Here is a 15076-nt window from a genome sequence, read left to right on the forward strand (position 1 = left end):
TCTGCCCATCATTTCTTTGAGTTAAGTTGCTAACTGACAGACAGACAACCCACAGTGAATACTTAACTCCCTGACGGTAGGCAGTAGGCAAACATGATTAGGGTTCTTAATAGCATTTCAATTAGGTGGGCGTGTGGACAACTCCAGCTCCCATGGGAATAGGAGGCAAGACAGAAAATAATTGAGAACCACTGCTGTAGGTAGTACATACACATATTTGTATTGCTGCGTGGGTTCCCTCCGGTTACTCTGGCCTCCTACCACCTCCAAAGACATGCACCTGGGGATACACTGATTGGCAACAAATGCTTGTCTGTCTATCTGTGTTGGCCCTGCGATGAGGTGGCGACTTGTCCAGGGTGTACCCCGCCTTCTGCCCTCCCTGCGACCCCGAAAGGGACAAGCGGTAGAAAGTGTATGGATGGATGGACTTGAGATTAATTTCTACTGTGGTCCAGGACCAAAGGATCTGTGATCATTTATTGTGATTTGCAACTCCACTTCTACACCGATGATGTTATTACTTTTGCAAAGGAGTCTGCGTAGTAATGAGGGGATGTCACAGTAGTGGTCTCTGCTAATCTAAATCAGTTCAAAGACTACAGGAGTACAAAGAGGCTCTGTCTATCACAGGGGTCGGCAACCCGCGGCTCCGGAGCCGCATGCGGCTCTTTGACCACTCTGATGCGGCTCAGCTACATACTTGCCGACCCCCCGATTTTCCCAGGAGACTTATGGATCTCAGTGTCTCTCATAAATAACTCCCAGGGAAAAAATAATCCTATTTAGACTATAAATACTAGATAAAGGGCGTGCCCTGATTGCACTGCAGTAATTGTCCTCTATAGCATTTACATACAGCATGCCAGTCCAGTTGCATGTTGTTATTAATCGCACACACAGGAGACAGCAAAGCATACTTACTCATCAGCCACACAGCTTACACTGACGGTAGCCGTATCAAACAACTTTAACATTGTTACGTTACAAATATGCGCCACACTGTGAACCCACACCAAAAAAGAATGAAAAACACATTTCTGGAGAACATCTGCACTGTAACACAACATAAACACAACACAACCATTACCCAGAATCCCATGCAGTCCTAACTCTGCCGGTCTAGATTATACACCCCGCTACCACAACCCCCCCACACATCAACCCCCCCCCCCCTCTCCTTGCGTTGGTTGAGCGGAAGAGTTAGTGCTGCGTGGGATTCTGGGTATTGGTACCGTCAGTGTAAGATGTGTATTGGTACCGTCAGTGTCAGATGTGTATTGGTACCGTCAGTGTAAGATGTGTGGTTGCTGAACTAGTACGGAAGAGTTAGTGCTGCATGGGATTCTGGGTATTGGCACCGTCAGTGTAAGATGTGTGGTTGCTGAGCTAGTACGCCTTGCTGTCACTTACGTGCGGTCAAGCAGGTACACTGTTAGGGCAGACATTAGAGGGCGGTGTCATCACGCTCTGATATTCGGGAGTCTCCCGGGGAAAAATGAGAGGATTGGAAAGTATGACGCTATCAAGCGCCATTCATTCAAAACTCGCGGGCTGCACTAACATCAAATGTCCACATTAAAGTGCGTGCCGGTGCGTGTGTCGGAGACCCCTGGTTAATATAGCACAAAGCATTTAAGCTCTGTATGCAGTGTTTTTCATTTTAAATTGTAAATTTTTTTGCGGCTCCCATCACTTTCTTTAATTTGTGAAACTTGCCAAAATGGCTCTTTGAGTGGTAAAGGTTGCCGACCCCTGGTCTATCATCACGTGGAAAACCTCAATCTACTTATCTGTCTGTCTGTGTTGTATTATCGAGCTGAAGATCATTTACAAGGTGGCACAAAAAGAAGGTGAACTTTAACTCCAGCAATCTGTAAAGAGAGGTTCAAGTTTGCTTCTTTAGCACACACAATACCTTTCCTGCAGCATTACGGCATGTTAAGAGAGATTTGCTTAAAATGTCAGGGAGCATAAACATATCACATGTAGACAACACATTTAACGTTGATCTTGCCTTTGTAATATATATATAAATACAAATGTATCTAAACAATGTAATGATTACAAGGTTCAGCAGTTATTTTGTGGTGTTTAGGTATTGCATAAGGCAGCTTTTCCCAAAATGTGGATGGGTATTGTTTACATTTTAACATATACTAGTAGTGCCAATTACTCACAGTATCTGTGCCTAAACTATTCATCCATCCATCCATTTTCTACCGCTTGTCCCTTTTGGGGTCGCAGGGGGCGGCTGGAGCCTATCTCAGCTGCATTCGAGCGGAAGGCGGGGTACATCCTGGACAAGTCGCCGCCTCATCACAGGGCCAACACAGATAGACAGACAACATTCACACTCACATTCACACACTAGGGCCAATTTAGTGTTGCCAATCAACCTATCCCCAGGTGCATGCCTTTGGAAGTGGGAGGAAGCCGGAGTACCCGGAGGGAATCCATGCAATCACGGGGAGAACATGCAAACTCCACACAGAAAGATCCTGAGCCCGGGGTTGAACTCAGGACTAGTCAGGACCTTCGTGTTGTGAGGCACATGCACTAACCCCTCTTCCACCGTGCTGCCGTGCCTAAACCAGTACTTAAAAAATGGAAAACATGCAAATTAAAAAAGCAAAAACGACTTATTTGTTGATACTCATAATTCCTGGGGTTGGTGAACACCATTTCACTTGTCATTGGTGCATAATGAGAAATTCTTGTCACTGTGTTGCTGTTGTAGCAACTGGCCTCCATCCATTCATCCATTTCCTACCGCTTGTCCATTTCAGGGTCGCGGGGGGGTGCTGGAGCCTATCTCAGCTGCATTCAGGCAGAAGGCGGGGTACACCCTGGACAAGTCGCCACCTCATCACACGGCCAATACAGATGGACAGACAACATTCACACTCACATTCACACACTAGGGACCATTTAGTGTTGCCAATCAACCTATCCCCAGGTGCATGTTTTTGGAGGTGGGAGGAAGCCGGAGGGAACCCCCAGGCAGTCAAGGGGACAATTCACAATTCTTATGTAAGACAAGAACAACATATGTCTTTCTTTTTATGCATTCTAAATAGTAAATAAATGCGATCAATTGTCATGTTATAATGGAGCATATGGGAGTCGCTCTTTTCCGCCTATAAAGCGCTCTAAAAAACATCCAATCACCTCAATCAAGGTTTTATATACATGATGTAAGTATATATGTAACATAGTAATGACAGAGTTTATAATAACATTTAACATTTCCGTAATTTAATAACTTTAAGCATAAGGGGGAACATTAATTTATTTCTGATTACTACTTACTGCAGACAACATGAGAACCAACAAACATAATAAAACATCACTTACTGTACAATGTCTGCTGTCACTGCCATCCTGACTGGTAGGATGTTCATATATTCCCATTTAAATGAAGAATGACTCATAATCCTCGCGAAGAAAAAGAGGGGTGGAACCAAGCGCAGACCAAAATATATTTTTGTGTCTTTCTCATCATTTCCGGGATTAAATTGGATGCCAAAGTTGACTAACTTGTCTGAATTTGTCCTCTTCCTTCTACTATCAAGGTGAGAGGCATTATTTGTGATCTAGAATAAACTTTCGCCAGCTCTAAAGCCAGAAAGCAGCTCACCAGTCAACGAAGCCACACAAGCTAGTTGGCTCCCTCTGATCACGGCACCGCTATAAATAGTCCGTCTGCGTTAGCGCTTATAAAAACAATATCACTGGTTAATATTCAAGTTACAAAATATAAATGAAGTATTGTTGGCGCTTTTTGAATGGTTATTTAAAACGGGTTTATGGGCGGAATAGATGAATTCCCATAGGCTTATTTTTAAGCAGAATTTCATTTACGAGTTAGAATGCATTAAAAAGTATATATACTGTATATCCGTTGTCTTGTCTCTCATAATGATTGTGATTGATAGGCTAAATTCCAAAAAAGTGCAGTTCCCCTTTAAGTCTGTACTCATTTAGCACCAAGGCACCAAAAGCTACTTCGGTCATGGTGAGTTGTCTGAGGATTCGTAAGCGGCAGGAGAGATTTTCATTATTTGTGTTTACACCCTCGTATTCATGTTAGAACGATAAACAAGCCTACAGATGCAGTAGGCAAGGGACTCATATGACTCCATTCCTGGGTGGAACCCTCGTGAGAAGAAGAGTGAGGTTAATCATTTGTCAATGCAGTCTGCTGAAAATGATGGAAAGTGCAACTCTCCATAACAACTGACGCTTTGGTCAAAGTTGTAATTACCCAAAACACTATTTAAGATTTTCAACACTCTACTGCCCCCTGGCGGCCAAAGTGGATAGTGCACGTTCCATGTGTCAAAAAACCGTGACGAATGGGGTCACATGAATCCCCTTCTTACTGTAGGTGGTGGGAGTGCTCAATATAATATTCCTGTACTACCGAGTGGGAGTAATGAGTACACAGGAACACATCTGCACACAGTTAACGGAGGAGACGTTTGTCACAAGAATAAGAAGAGAAAAGAAGGACTCTTCAGCAGAAAATGAAAACAAGTGATAACCAGAATAAAAATACCTGGATTTACAGAGTCATATATCTATAGTAGGAAATGAGGAACTATACTAACCTTATATTTGCTGCACAAAAACACAAAACTAAGTACAAAGCAGATTTCCGCTGAGCAAGAGGTATAAGTACCAAAATATCAAGTTTGAAGCCCAAATTTGAAAGGATGTAAAAGGCTCACTGCAGCCACCAAATACGAGTAAAATCCCCTGTTTGTTGTTGTTGGCAGAGACATGGCACATTGGACTTGAATGTGCATAAAACAGAAATATGCTGTGAAATAAGTTGGAAGTTGAAATAAATGGCAAAGGTTAATTATGTTTCATTAAAACCATGCTCAAATTGATCTTTTTTTCCTGGATAGATCACATGTTCAGGGAAAGTGGATGCAAGTACCTTCATCCCTTCTCATGAGCTACTGTATAAGCTATATTGTTGCACATTTTGCACAAAATACCCAATCTAAATAATAACTCTTTTTAAAAAGAAATAAGCTGACAAGTGACCAATGATGACCGCTTTTAAGTGTTTCCAATATTGCAGTGTTAAGATTGAAAAAAAAAAATGATACAACCCAGTAAATAATTTGGCCTTTTTTTTCTGTGGCCCGGAAATTTCACAGACTGGGCGGATTTGTTTGAATGTTACAAATTTACTTGGATAAAAATAAACCTGACAATTGGTTTAAATTGTTTCAGATGATATCTCTGCTCATTTCATGTATCTACTGTTCTTTGATAATAAGGTGATTCTATAAAGAACACACACAGTACACATGAGTACATTTTAGTAAGTCCTCATTAGTAATTTAATTCAGGGGGTTATGAAAGAACATAATTTAGAAGCACTGGCATAAATAAAGGAAAACAGAATATTGCATACAAGTAAATACAAGTACAAATAATTGCATATAATAAGTTATAAATACAGTTAACATTAATGTATATACAACGTACATGTCCACAATAATAATTAAATGCACCAGTTTATAGGATCATTCCAAATTTTGAACACTAGACGGCAGCAGAGCTCTTTCCAAATGTGTGACTATATCAGCACATCCACTTGACTAGATTAAGTATAGTTCTAGAAAAACTTGGATTACTATCACACAGAAATAAAGTTATATTGTTTTTCTTAGTCCATTTTGGAGATTTCCCACCGGTTGTAGTGATGTTTAATGTGTTCAATTCAGTTTATTAATTGCTAAGAACAAACTGTTCTCATGGTTGATGTGAAAAGCAACAGGTAGAATTTCAATGCACATTTCTGATTATTTGCCATATTGCTTGTATTTACTAAGTATCTTTTTCCAGTCCTTGTTTCCTCTTTGCAATATGTTATCTCCTCTCCTGGGGGTTGCTTGTGCTCTTCCCATCCTTTTGTGAGGTCGCCAAGTTCCCTGCAGCTGGTCCCCATTGAGCCCTCTCCTCACCATCCCCCAGTTACCACTTCCGCTATCAACCTGCGCTTTAGAAAATAAATTTAAAAAAAGCCTCTTAGAAATTCAAAAGTCCTCTTTGAGTTTACAAACTCAACTCATGACTTCTGTGAGCAATTTTCCTAAAAAAAAAAAGGAAGAGCCCCGAATAAAGATGTGTGTCAGTTTAGTCAGTGCATTTGTTTTAAATGAGGATATGCACGGTGCACTGTGTGCATGTGTGTAGAATCAAGAGTTTGAGTCGGGGGGGATGTTTCCAATTGAGGAATGTAAGTAATTAACCCCTCTTCCTCTCAAAACAACAACACTCTCCTGCAGTGTGTGTGTGTGTGTGCGTGTGTGTGTGTGTGTGTGTCAGTTTGCAGATGGTCAAACCCATGCGCATACACAATTGAATTTGCTCAATCTGTTTTGTATACAAATTACTGCACTTGTTTATCATATGTGTAATGAGCGCACTGCCAATACACCTGCAGGAACACTTCATTTGAGAGGATGGATTTCATTAGAAGACCGAGAGATGAGGTGCGGAGAGCAAAGAAGATGTTGTGTTTCCATAGCAAACATCATGGCAAAAAAAAACTTGGGAATTCTACTGTTATTCTGTTATGTTCTCGTGTGGGCGTTGTTGGCGTTGACCCCAAGATGACGGGGGCAGACGGCAGCCGAAGTGCAGGTAAAACAAACATTTTATCAGGGAAAACACAAGTCGAACAAAAAACAAAATAGTGCAGCAGAAAGGCACTGGAAGCATGGGACACGCTATGCAAACATGTCAACGCTGATGATCCAGCCCCGTCCAGGAGAATCCTGATTGGCAATCAGGACACACCTGACAGGTGAGGGAGCCAGCACTTGAACTAGAGAATTGATGGCAAATAAGGACAGGAAGCGGAAACATGAATAAGAGCGCTGGAAAGGAAATACGGAGCAAATAAAGTAAACCAAGTCCTAACCTGTAAGCTCATGACTCAATTGCATTATTGTTTGACACACTTTTGTAAATAACTCCACATTTAAATAACTTTCTGAACTTTTTTTTTTTAATATATTATCTTAAAAGGATTGGTCATCGACGGTCACAAAGTAACCCACTCGGCACCAGAGGTGGGTAGAGTAGCCAGAAATTGCACTCAAGTAAGAGTACTGTTACTTTAGAGATGTATTACTCAAGTAAAAGTAAGGAGTAGTCACCCAAATATTTACTTGAGTGAAAGTAAAAAGTATGTTTTGAAAAAACTACTCAAGTACTGAGTAACTGATGAGTAACCTGTTCATTTAATGATAACGGCAACAAATAATGCACAAAAACATAAAAATAGCAATGAGCAAATTCAAAGCCAGGAATATTTCTTAAGCAACTAAAACAAATATAGATATTAAATAATAATACATTAAAATAAAAAAAAATAAGGCAAATTGAGCCACAATAACTTAACAGCACCATAGGCTCAGTAGGCATTCATTGATTGATTGATTGAAACTTGTATTAGTAGATTGCACAGTACAGTACATATTCCGTACAATTGACCACTAAATGGTAACACCCGAATACGTTTTTCAACTTGTTTAAGTCGGGGTCCACGTGTGATGGTCATGTGACCGTCTGGCTCTGTTTGATTGGTCCAACGTCACAAGTGACTGCATCTGATTGGTGAAACGCAGGCATGCATAGATCCTACTTTGAAGGTCTGTCTGACAAACCAAAACAAACAAAGCATGCATTAACAGATCGATAAAAATCAGTAGCGAGTAGCGAGCTGAATGTAGATAAATGGAGCGGAGTAAAAGTAGCATTTCTTCTCTATAAATATACTCAAGTAAAAGTAAAAGTATGTTGCATTAAAACTACTCTTAGAAGTACAATTAATCCCAAAAGTTACTCAAGTAGATGTAACGGAGTAAATGTAGCGCATTACTACCCACCTCTGCTCGGCACCCTGTAATTAATTCTGATATTATCCTCGTTCCCTACATTTCAGCAGCCATCTTCCCAAGGAACACATCACATGTATATAACTTAGAGTAGTCAGTGTACAGCCGCATATATTTAGTGTGCTCTGGAAATGACTCTATACACACAGTACCTCACAGTGAAATTGTGTCCAGGGTGTCATTATTTCATGTTTGGGCAGTTTTCCGACATGATAAGTCCCAAGATGGAGAAAAGCTAAGTGCCAAACATTCACCAGCTTTTGATGTGATGTAATCATGGAATCAATCAATCAGTCAATCAAAGTTTATTTATTTAGCCCTTAATCACAAATGTCTCAAAGGGCTGCACAAGCCACAACGACATCCTCGGCTCAGATCCCACATCAGGGCAAGAAAAAACTCAACCCAATGGGATGACAATGAGAAACCTTGGAGGGGACCGCGGATGCCCCCCTGGGCGACCGGTGCAATGGACGTCGAGTGGATCTAGTGGGAGTGCAGTCCATAGTGGGGCCAGCAGGGGATCATCTTTAGTGGAGACAAGTCAGCAGCGCAGGGACGTCCACCCCGGGTCCCGACTTTGAACAGCTAGCGGTTCATCTGTGGTCACCTAATAACCTCTCCACACATGAGATGGGGGCAGAGCAGAAAAGAGATGGCAGATCAAAGTGGGGTATTTTTAAAGGCTAGTGTTTACAAATGACTTATAAGATGGCACTTAAATGCTTCTACTGAGAGGATTATGAAAGCTGACACAAATGATTGGCACTTTTCACACTGTTTGGTGTATTTGCTCCTGTTGCCAGTTATTAAGTTACTATAATACAGTACGGAGGGGATCCATATGGCCCCGTTCGTTGCGGTTTACCTGACACATGAAACGTGACAAATTGGGGGTTTGCCTTATCTACCTTAGCTGCCAAACGACAGTGGAGTGTTGAATATCTTAAAATGTTCTTTTGTGGCAATTCCAACCTTGACCACAGTGTCTGTTGCTAACAGACTGCATTGCGAACATGATTAACCACCCGCATACAGTAAATCCATACTTAGACTTAGACTTAGACAAACTTTATTTATCCACAAGGGAAATTGTTCCACACAGTAGCTCAGTTACAAAGGTTGGAAAGGGTAAGGATGGAAAGGATAATGCAGGTAAAAAGTACACAAAAAACGTACCATAGTAGCAATATAAAATATAACATATATGTAATATTTACATATTATATATACAATATACTGATACATTATATTATATTATTATATTGATTATTGATTATATAGTGATATACAAGCTGTACACTGACTACTCTAAAGTATATTAAAGTTTATTTTCTACAATATTCTCCCATGAGACTATATACTAAAAAGGGTTGCTGATAAATGCAAGGGGTCTACTCCTGTATCATTTTCCACGCTTCTCCAACCTGCTTGGGAGAGGAAGTGAGCACTTCAAAGACGAGATGTAAGACGTTTCCTGGATGCTCACTGGGTGGAATCTTTCTTCTTTTCATCCCAGGAATAGAGAAGATAGCTGCTCCATACCGGGGAGAAGCTTTGATGGTCTCGCCAATACACACAGGGATCAGGGAAAGATGAGTCGGCAATCAGTCGAAAGAGGAACCGCCATGGTGGGATATGACCTCAAACCTCCCCACCGCCCCCTGACTTGTGTTACCTCGTATGAAATTAAAATGGCATCCATAACAGATGGTCTAATGGTTTGATGACAAAACAAAAACTTGTGCAACACGGAAGTGCACAGGAAGCAGGGAAATGCTACTCATCCATTTCTGAAAGCAAACAAAACATTTGCGATGAACCAGCATGGAGAGGCAGGTGGCAGTGTATAAACCCTCTTGATTAGCGATCAGAGACAGGTGAGTCCACTGCTCGCCGATCAAGAGCAGCTGAGGGAAACAGCACTCAGAGGTAGGACTAAAGTCCTACATGACAACACACAAAACAGGAAGTAGAAACAAGAAATTGGAGCGCTGGACAGGAAATAAACATCAAAAACAGGAAAATACAAAAACATGACCAAACTGTCAGGAGTGTAACCAGCAGCAGAGCTATGCTAGAATTGCTAACGTTTGTGTCCTTCCCCACTCCTTACATCATACATGGCATCTAGCACACCTGACGAGCTGCTCAGTTGGGGTTAGCATGTTGGCTTCACAGTCATGAGATTGAGGGTTTGAATCTCTGTTTGTTATTATCCGTTACGAAAATGTTGGACTTTGTTCATTGTCCTTTTTTCTTAATTCCACTTTTTTTGTTGGCAGGTTTTTGCCTCCGGCCCGTCAACCTCACAACACCCACCACTAGGGCTGTAAATCTTTGGGTGTCCCACGATTCGATTCAATATCGATTCTTGGGGTCATGATTCGATTCAAAATCGATTTTTTTTCAATTCAATATGATTCTCGATTCAAAAACAAATTTTTCCCGATTCAAAACGATTCTCTATTCATTCAATACATAGGATTTCAGCAGGATCTACCCCACTCTGCTGACATGCAAGCAGAGTAGTAGATTTTTGTAAAAAGCTTTTATAATTGTAAAGGACAATGTTTTATCAACTGATTGCAATGATGTAAATTTGTTTTAACTATTAAATGAACCAAAAATATGACTTATTTTATCTTTGTGAAAATATTGGACACAGTGTGTTGTCAAGCTTATGAGATGCGATGCAAGTGTAAGCCACTGTGACACTGTCAGGACTTGGTTCATGGTGTGGTTTGTTCTCCCAGAAGGCAAAGGAAAATTGGCACGGGCAAGGCGTGAATTTAAATACATTATTTATTTTTAACACTAATAAACTACAAAAAAAGGAAGCAAACAAATGGCGCGCACAAAGGCGGAAATACAAACTTGACTAAGAAACAAAAGACATGCACGTGGGCACAAAAACTATGAACAAAGAAACAAAAACACTAACTGTGGTCTTAATAAACAAAACTTACTTGGCATGAGAAAAAACAGGAAAAAGAGCAGCATGGATCATCAGAGTGGCAGGAGTGTGAATGTGTGAGGACGCCAGGACGAACAACAGAAACAGACAGATTTAAATAGTAACGTGATCAGTGAAAACAGGTGCATGACTCGAAGCGTGAAACAGGTGCGTGGCAAGACAGGTGAAAACTAATGGGTGACCATGGAAACCAAACCAAACAAGGAAGTGCAACCAGGAACTAAAAAGAGTCCAAAAAATAAACACATGGCCAAAACAAAAACATGAACAGACATGACGCATGACCAAAACAAAAACATGAACAGACATGACAGAACCCCCCCCTTACGGACAGATCCCAGATGTCCAAAAAACAGGATCAAGAGTCATGGGAGGGCGGGAGGAGGACATGGCGGTGGGTCGCCAGGCCAAGTGGCCCCGAATCCACCGAGGCATAGTCATGTGGCGGCGGCGAGTGGAACGCAGTGGTCTTGACTGGTGGGCGACCCGGGAAGGGCCACATGCGTGGCAGACGAAGAGGTGGGCGTACTTGGCGCGGCGGATGACCAGGTAGTGGCCACAACCGTGGCAGACGAGGAGGCAGGCGCGTCGTCGTCATTGCAGGCGTGGAAGCCGCAGATGACGCAGGTGCGGGTGCAGCAGACGAAGCAGGCGGCGAAGCTTGGCGTGGCACTTCGGGCGGCGAAGCTTGGTCTTGGCCGCTTGGAGGGTTTTGGCTGCTTGGAGGGTCTTGGTCTTGGCGAGGGTCTGGGTCTTGGTCTTGGCGAGGGTATTGGTCTTGGACTTGGTCTTGGTCTTGGCATGGTTGGTCTTGGACTTGGTCTTGGCATGGTTAGTCTTGGACTTGGTCTTGGCATGGTTGGTCTTGGACTTGGATTTGGTGTTGGCATGGTTGGTCTTGGTCTTGGACTTGGTCTTGGCATGGTTGGTCTTGGACTTGGTGTTGACATGGTTGGTCTTGGACTTGGTCTTGGTGTTGGCATGGTTGGTCTTGGCATGGGGGATCTTGGACTTGGTCTTGGCATGGTGTGTCTTGGTCTTGGCGTGGCGCTGTGACTGGGGGCACTTGGCGGCGTGGCGCTGCGACTGGCGGCACTTGGCGTCGTGGAGCTGCGACTGGCGGCACTTGGCGTCGTGAAGCTGCGACTGGCGGCACTTGGCGTCGTGAAGCTGCGACTGGCGGCACTTGGCGTCGTGAAGCTGCGACTGGCGGCACTTGGCGTCGTGAAGCTGCGAATGGCGGCACTTGGCGTCGTGAAGCTGCGACTGGCGGCACTTGGCGGCGTGGAGCAGGTAGCGGAACTTGGCGTGGAGCTACCACGGGTGGCGCTTGGCGTGGAGTTGCGACTGGTGGCGCTTGGGGTGGAGCTGCGACTGGTGGCACTTGGCATGGTCGAAAAACTGGTGGTGGCGGCCGTGCTGGTGGCTGTGGCTTGGCAGGTCGAAAGACAGGTGGTGGTGGCCGAGCTGGAGGCTGTGGCTTGGCAGGTTGAAAGACTGGTGGTGGCGGCCGTGCTGGTGGCTGTGGCTTGGCAGGTCGAAAGACAGGTGGTGGTGGCCGAGCTGGAGGCTGTGGCTTGGCATGGCGATGCTGACCCACCCCACCTGAACAATTCCCAGCCCTAGCCCCCCCCCCTCAAGGAGCGGATCCCAGACGCGCTCCCCGTGGTCTGGAACCGTCTTTTGGGGTGGGTGGAAGGAGGTCAGGAGGGGGGCAGAATCCTCCCCTCTAAATTGTCCAAAATGTCCTTCTTTTTCTACATGTGATTGAGTGGGTGAAAAAAAAGAAACATGTTGTGACGTGGGCGTGGCTTGAGTCTTGGGGGGCGGGGCATGACATTTGGGTGGCTTGGCTTGACAGGATCTGATTTCTAAAAACATGTCCTGGTAATATCTTATCATGTTTTTAGAGTCTTTGGTTGGAGGCGGATGATCAAAAGAAAAATAATTCAGAAAAAAAAAAATCCTGGTCTGTGATGTCATCCTGGGGAAGCCGGGCTGCCTGTGGCTTGCTTCCGCCTGGAGGGGGAGGGGCTTGTGGGAGCGGCGTGTCCTGCCGGCTCGCGGAAGTCTTTCGTCTTGGGCGACGCTTCCGCGGCTGGGGCGACGTGCCAACGTCGTCCTCGGACCAAATGGAGCACAATGGCACCAGTTTTCCATCTGGCCCCCACATCATGTCTCTGTGCTCCATGGAGGAGTAGCGCAGCGTTTCCTCCTCCATCGCGCGCAGGACCGCCCAAGAAGCCTCGTCAAAAGCGTCCATTTTTCTTGCGGGAGAATTTTTCTGCTGGCGTCCTACTGTCAGGACTTGGTTCATGGCGTGGTTTGTTCTCCCAGAAGGCAAAGGAAAATTGGCGCGGGCAAGGCGTGAATTTAAATACATGATTTATTTTTAACACTAATAAACTACAAAAAAAGGAAGCAAACAAATGGCGCGCACAAAGGCGGAAATACAAACTTGACTAAGAAACAAAAGACATGCACGTGGGCACAAAAACTATGAACAAAGAAACAAAAACACTAACTGTAGTCTTAATAAACAAAACTTACTTGGCATGAGAAAAAACAGGAAAAAGAGCAGCATGGATCATCAGAGTGGCAGGAGTGTGAATGTGTGAGGACGCCAGGACGAACAACAGAAACAGACAGATTTAAATAGTGACGTGATCAGTGAAAACAGGTGCGTGACTCGAAGCGTGAAACAGGTGCGTGACAAGACAGGTGAAAACTAATGGGTGACCATGGAAACCAAACCAAACAAGGAAGTGCAACCAGGAACTAAAAAGAGTCCAAAAAATAAACACATGGCCAAAATAAAAACATGAACAGACATGACGCATGACCAAAACAAAAACATGAGCAGACATGACAGACACTATTGTTCTTTTTTTAAATTTTTTATAAATGTCTAATGATAATGTCAATGAGGGATTTTTAATCGCTGCTATGTTGAAATTGTAACTAATATTGATACTGTTGTTGATAATATTTATTTTTGTTTCACTACTTTTGGTTTGTTCTGTGTCGTGTTTGTGTCTCCTCTCAATTGCTCTGTTTATTGCAGTTCTGAGTGTTGCTGGGTCGGGTTTGGTTTTGGAATGGGATTGCACTGTTATGGTATTGCTGTATATTGTTTTGTTGGATTGATTAATTAAAACAAATTAAAATAAAAAAAAATTAAAAAAATTTGAAAATTACAAAATTAAAAAAAAAAAATCTATTTTTTAAAAATGAGAATCGATTCTGAATCGCACAACGTGAGAATTGCGATTCGAATTAGAATCGATTTTTTCCCACACCCCTACCCACCACCCCTCACCCGCCCAGAAAACACAGTTTGAAAAATACATTCTTGATTTTACTCATCAGAACGGCAATAAAGTAAACATATAATCGATTGAAAAAAAGAAAATTGTTCATGAATACATCTCCTTTGCGACGGGTCCATGCATGTTTGTACGAGTATAATAGACTGTGAGTGTTTTAGCTCAATAGTAGTACGCTGGCCTTTCGTGGGTTTGAGTCCCGCTCAGAGCAGTAAGAAGAAACACAGAGAGTACACAATTGCTTGATTAAGCTGAGCTGTTTGTGATTGACAGCTTTGAACACCAATCATTGCATTCTGCCGTCAAAATCGGGGGCCCCTTATTAGGTAGGGCCCCTGGGCTTCAGGCCAGCTAAACCCATGTATTAAGACAGCTTTGCCTGTTGTGAGCGCTTTTCTCCTCACCTGTTCCTGGTTGGCATGTAGAAGGCTGACCTTTTCCTAATTTCCAATCAGGTGAGTTTATCTTCCAGCGGCGCTTTGTTGTTTGTACATGCTGCACGTACATGTGTGTTTTTCCTGCTACACATCATTTTGCTTTGCTTTAGACCCGGTAATGGCGAGGATGACACAAAAAGACACTTGACTCCACCTCCCTTTTCTTCGTGAGGATTATGAGTCATTCTTCATCTGAATATATGAACATCCAAGCAGTCGGTCCTAATGACAGCAGACGTTGTACAGTAAGTGATGTTTTACTATGTTTGTTGCCGCTAATAAAATCTGCAGTGCGCAGTAATCCGTTATGTTGTTGGGGGGGGGGAAGCAAACGTAGTTATGCGTTTTTTTTTAATTAATGCACTGCGTATGCTTAAAATGATCAAAATATATAAGTACTACATCTTA

The sequence above is a fragment of the Entelurus aequoreus genome, linkage group LG08, assembly GCF_033978785.1.
Source record: "Entelurus aequoreus isolate RoL-2023_Sb linkage group LG08, RoL_Eaeq_v1.1, whole genome shotgun sequence".
Taxonomy (NCBI): Eukaryota; Metazoa; Chordata; class Actinopteri; order Syngnathiformes; family Syngnathidae; genus Entelurus; species Entelurus aequoreus.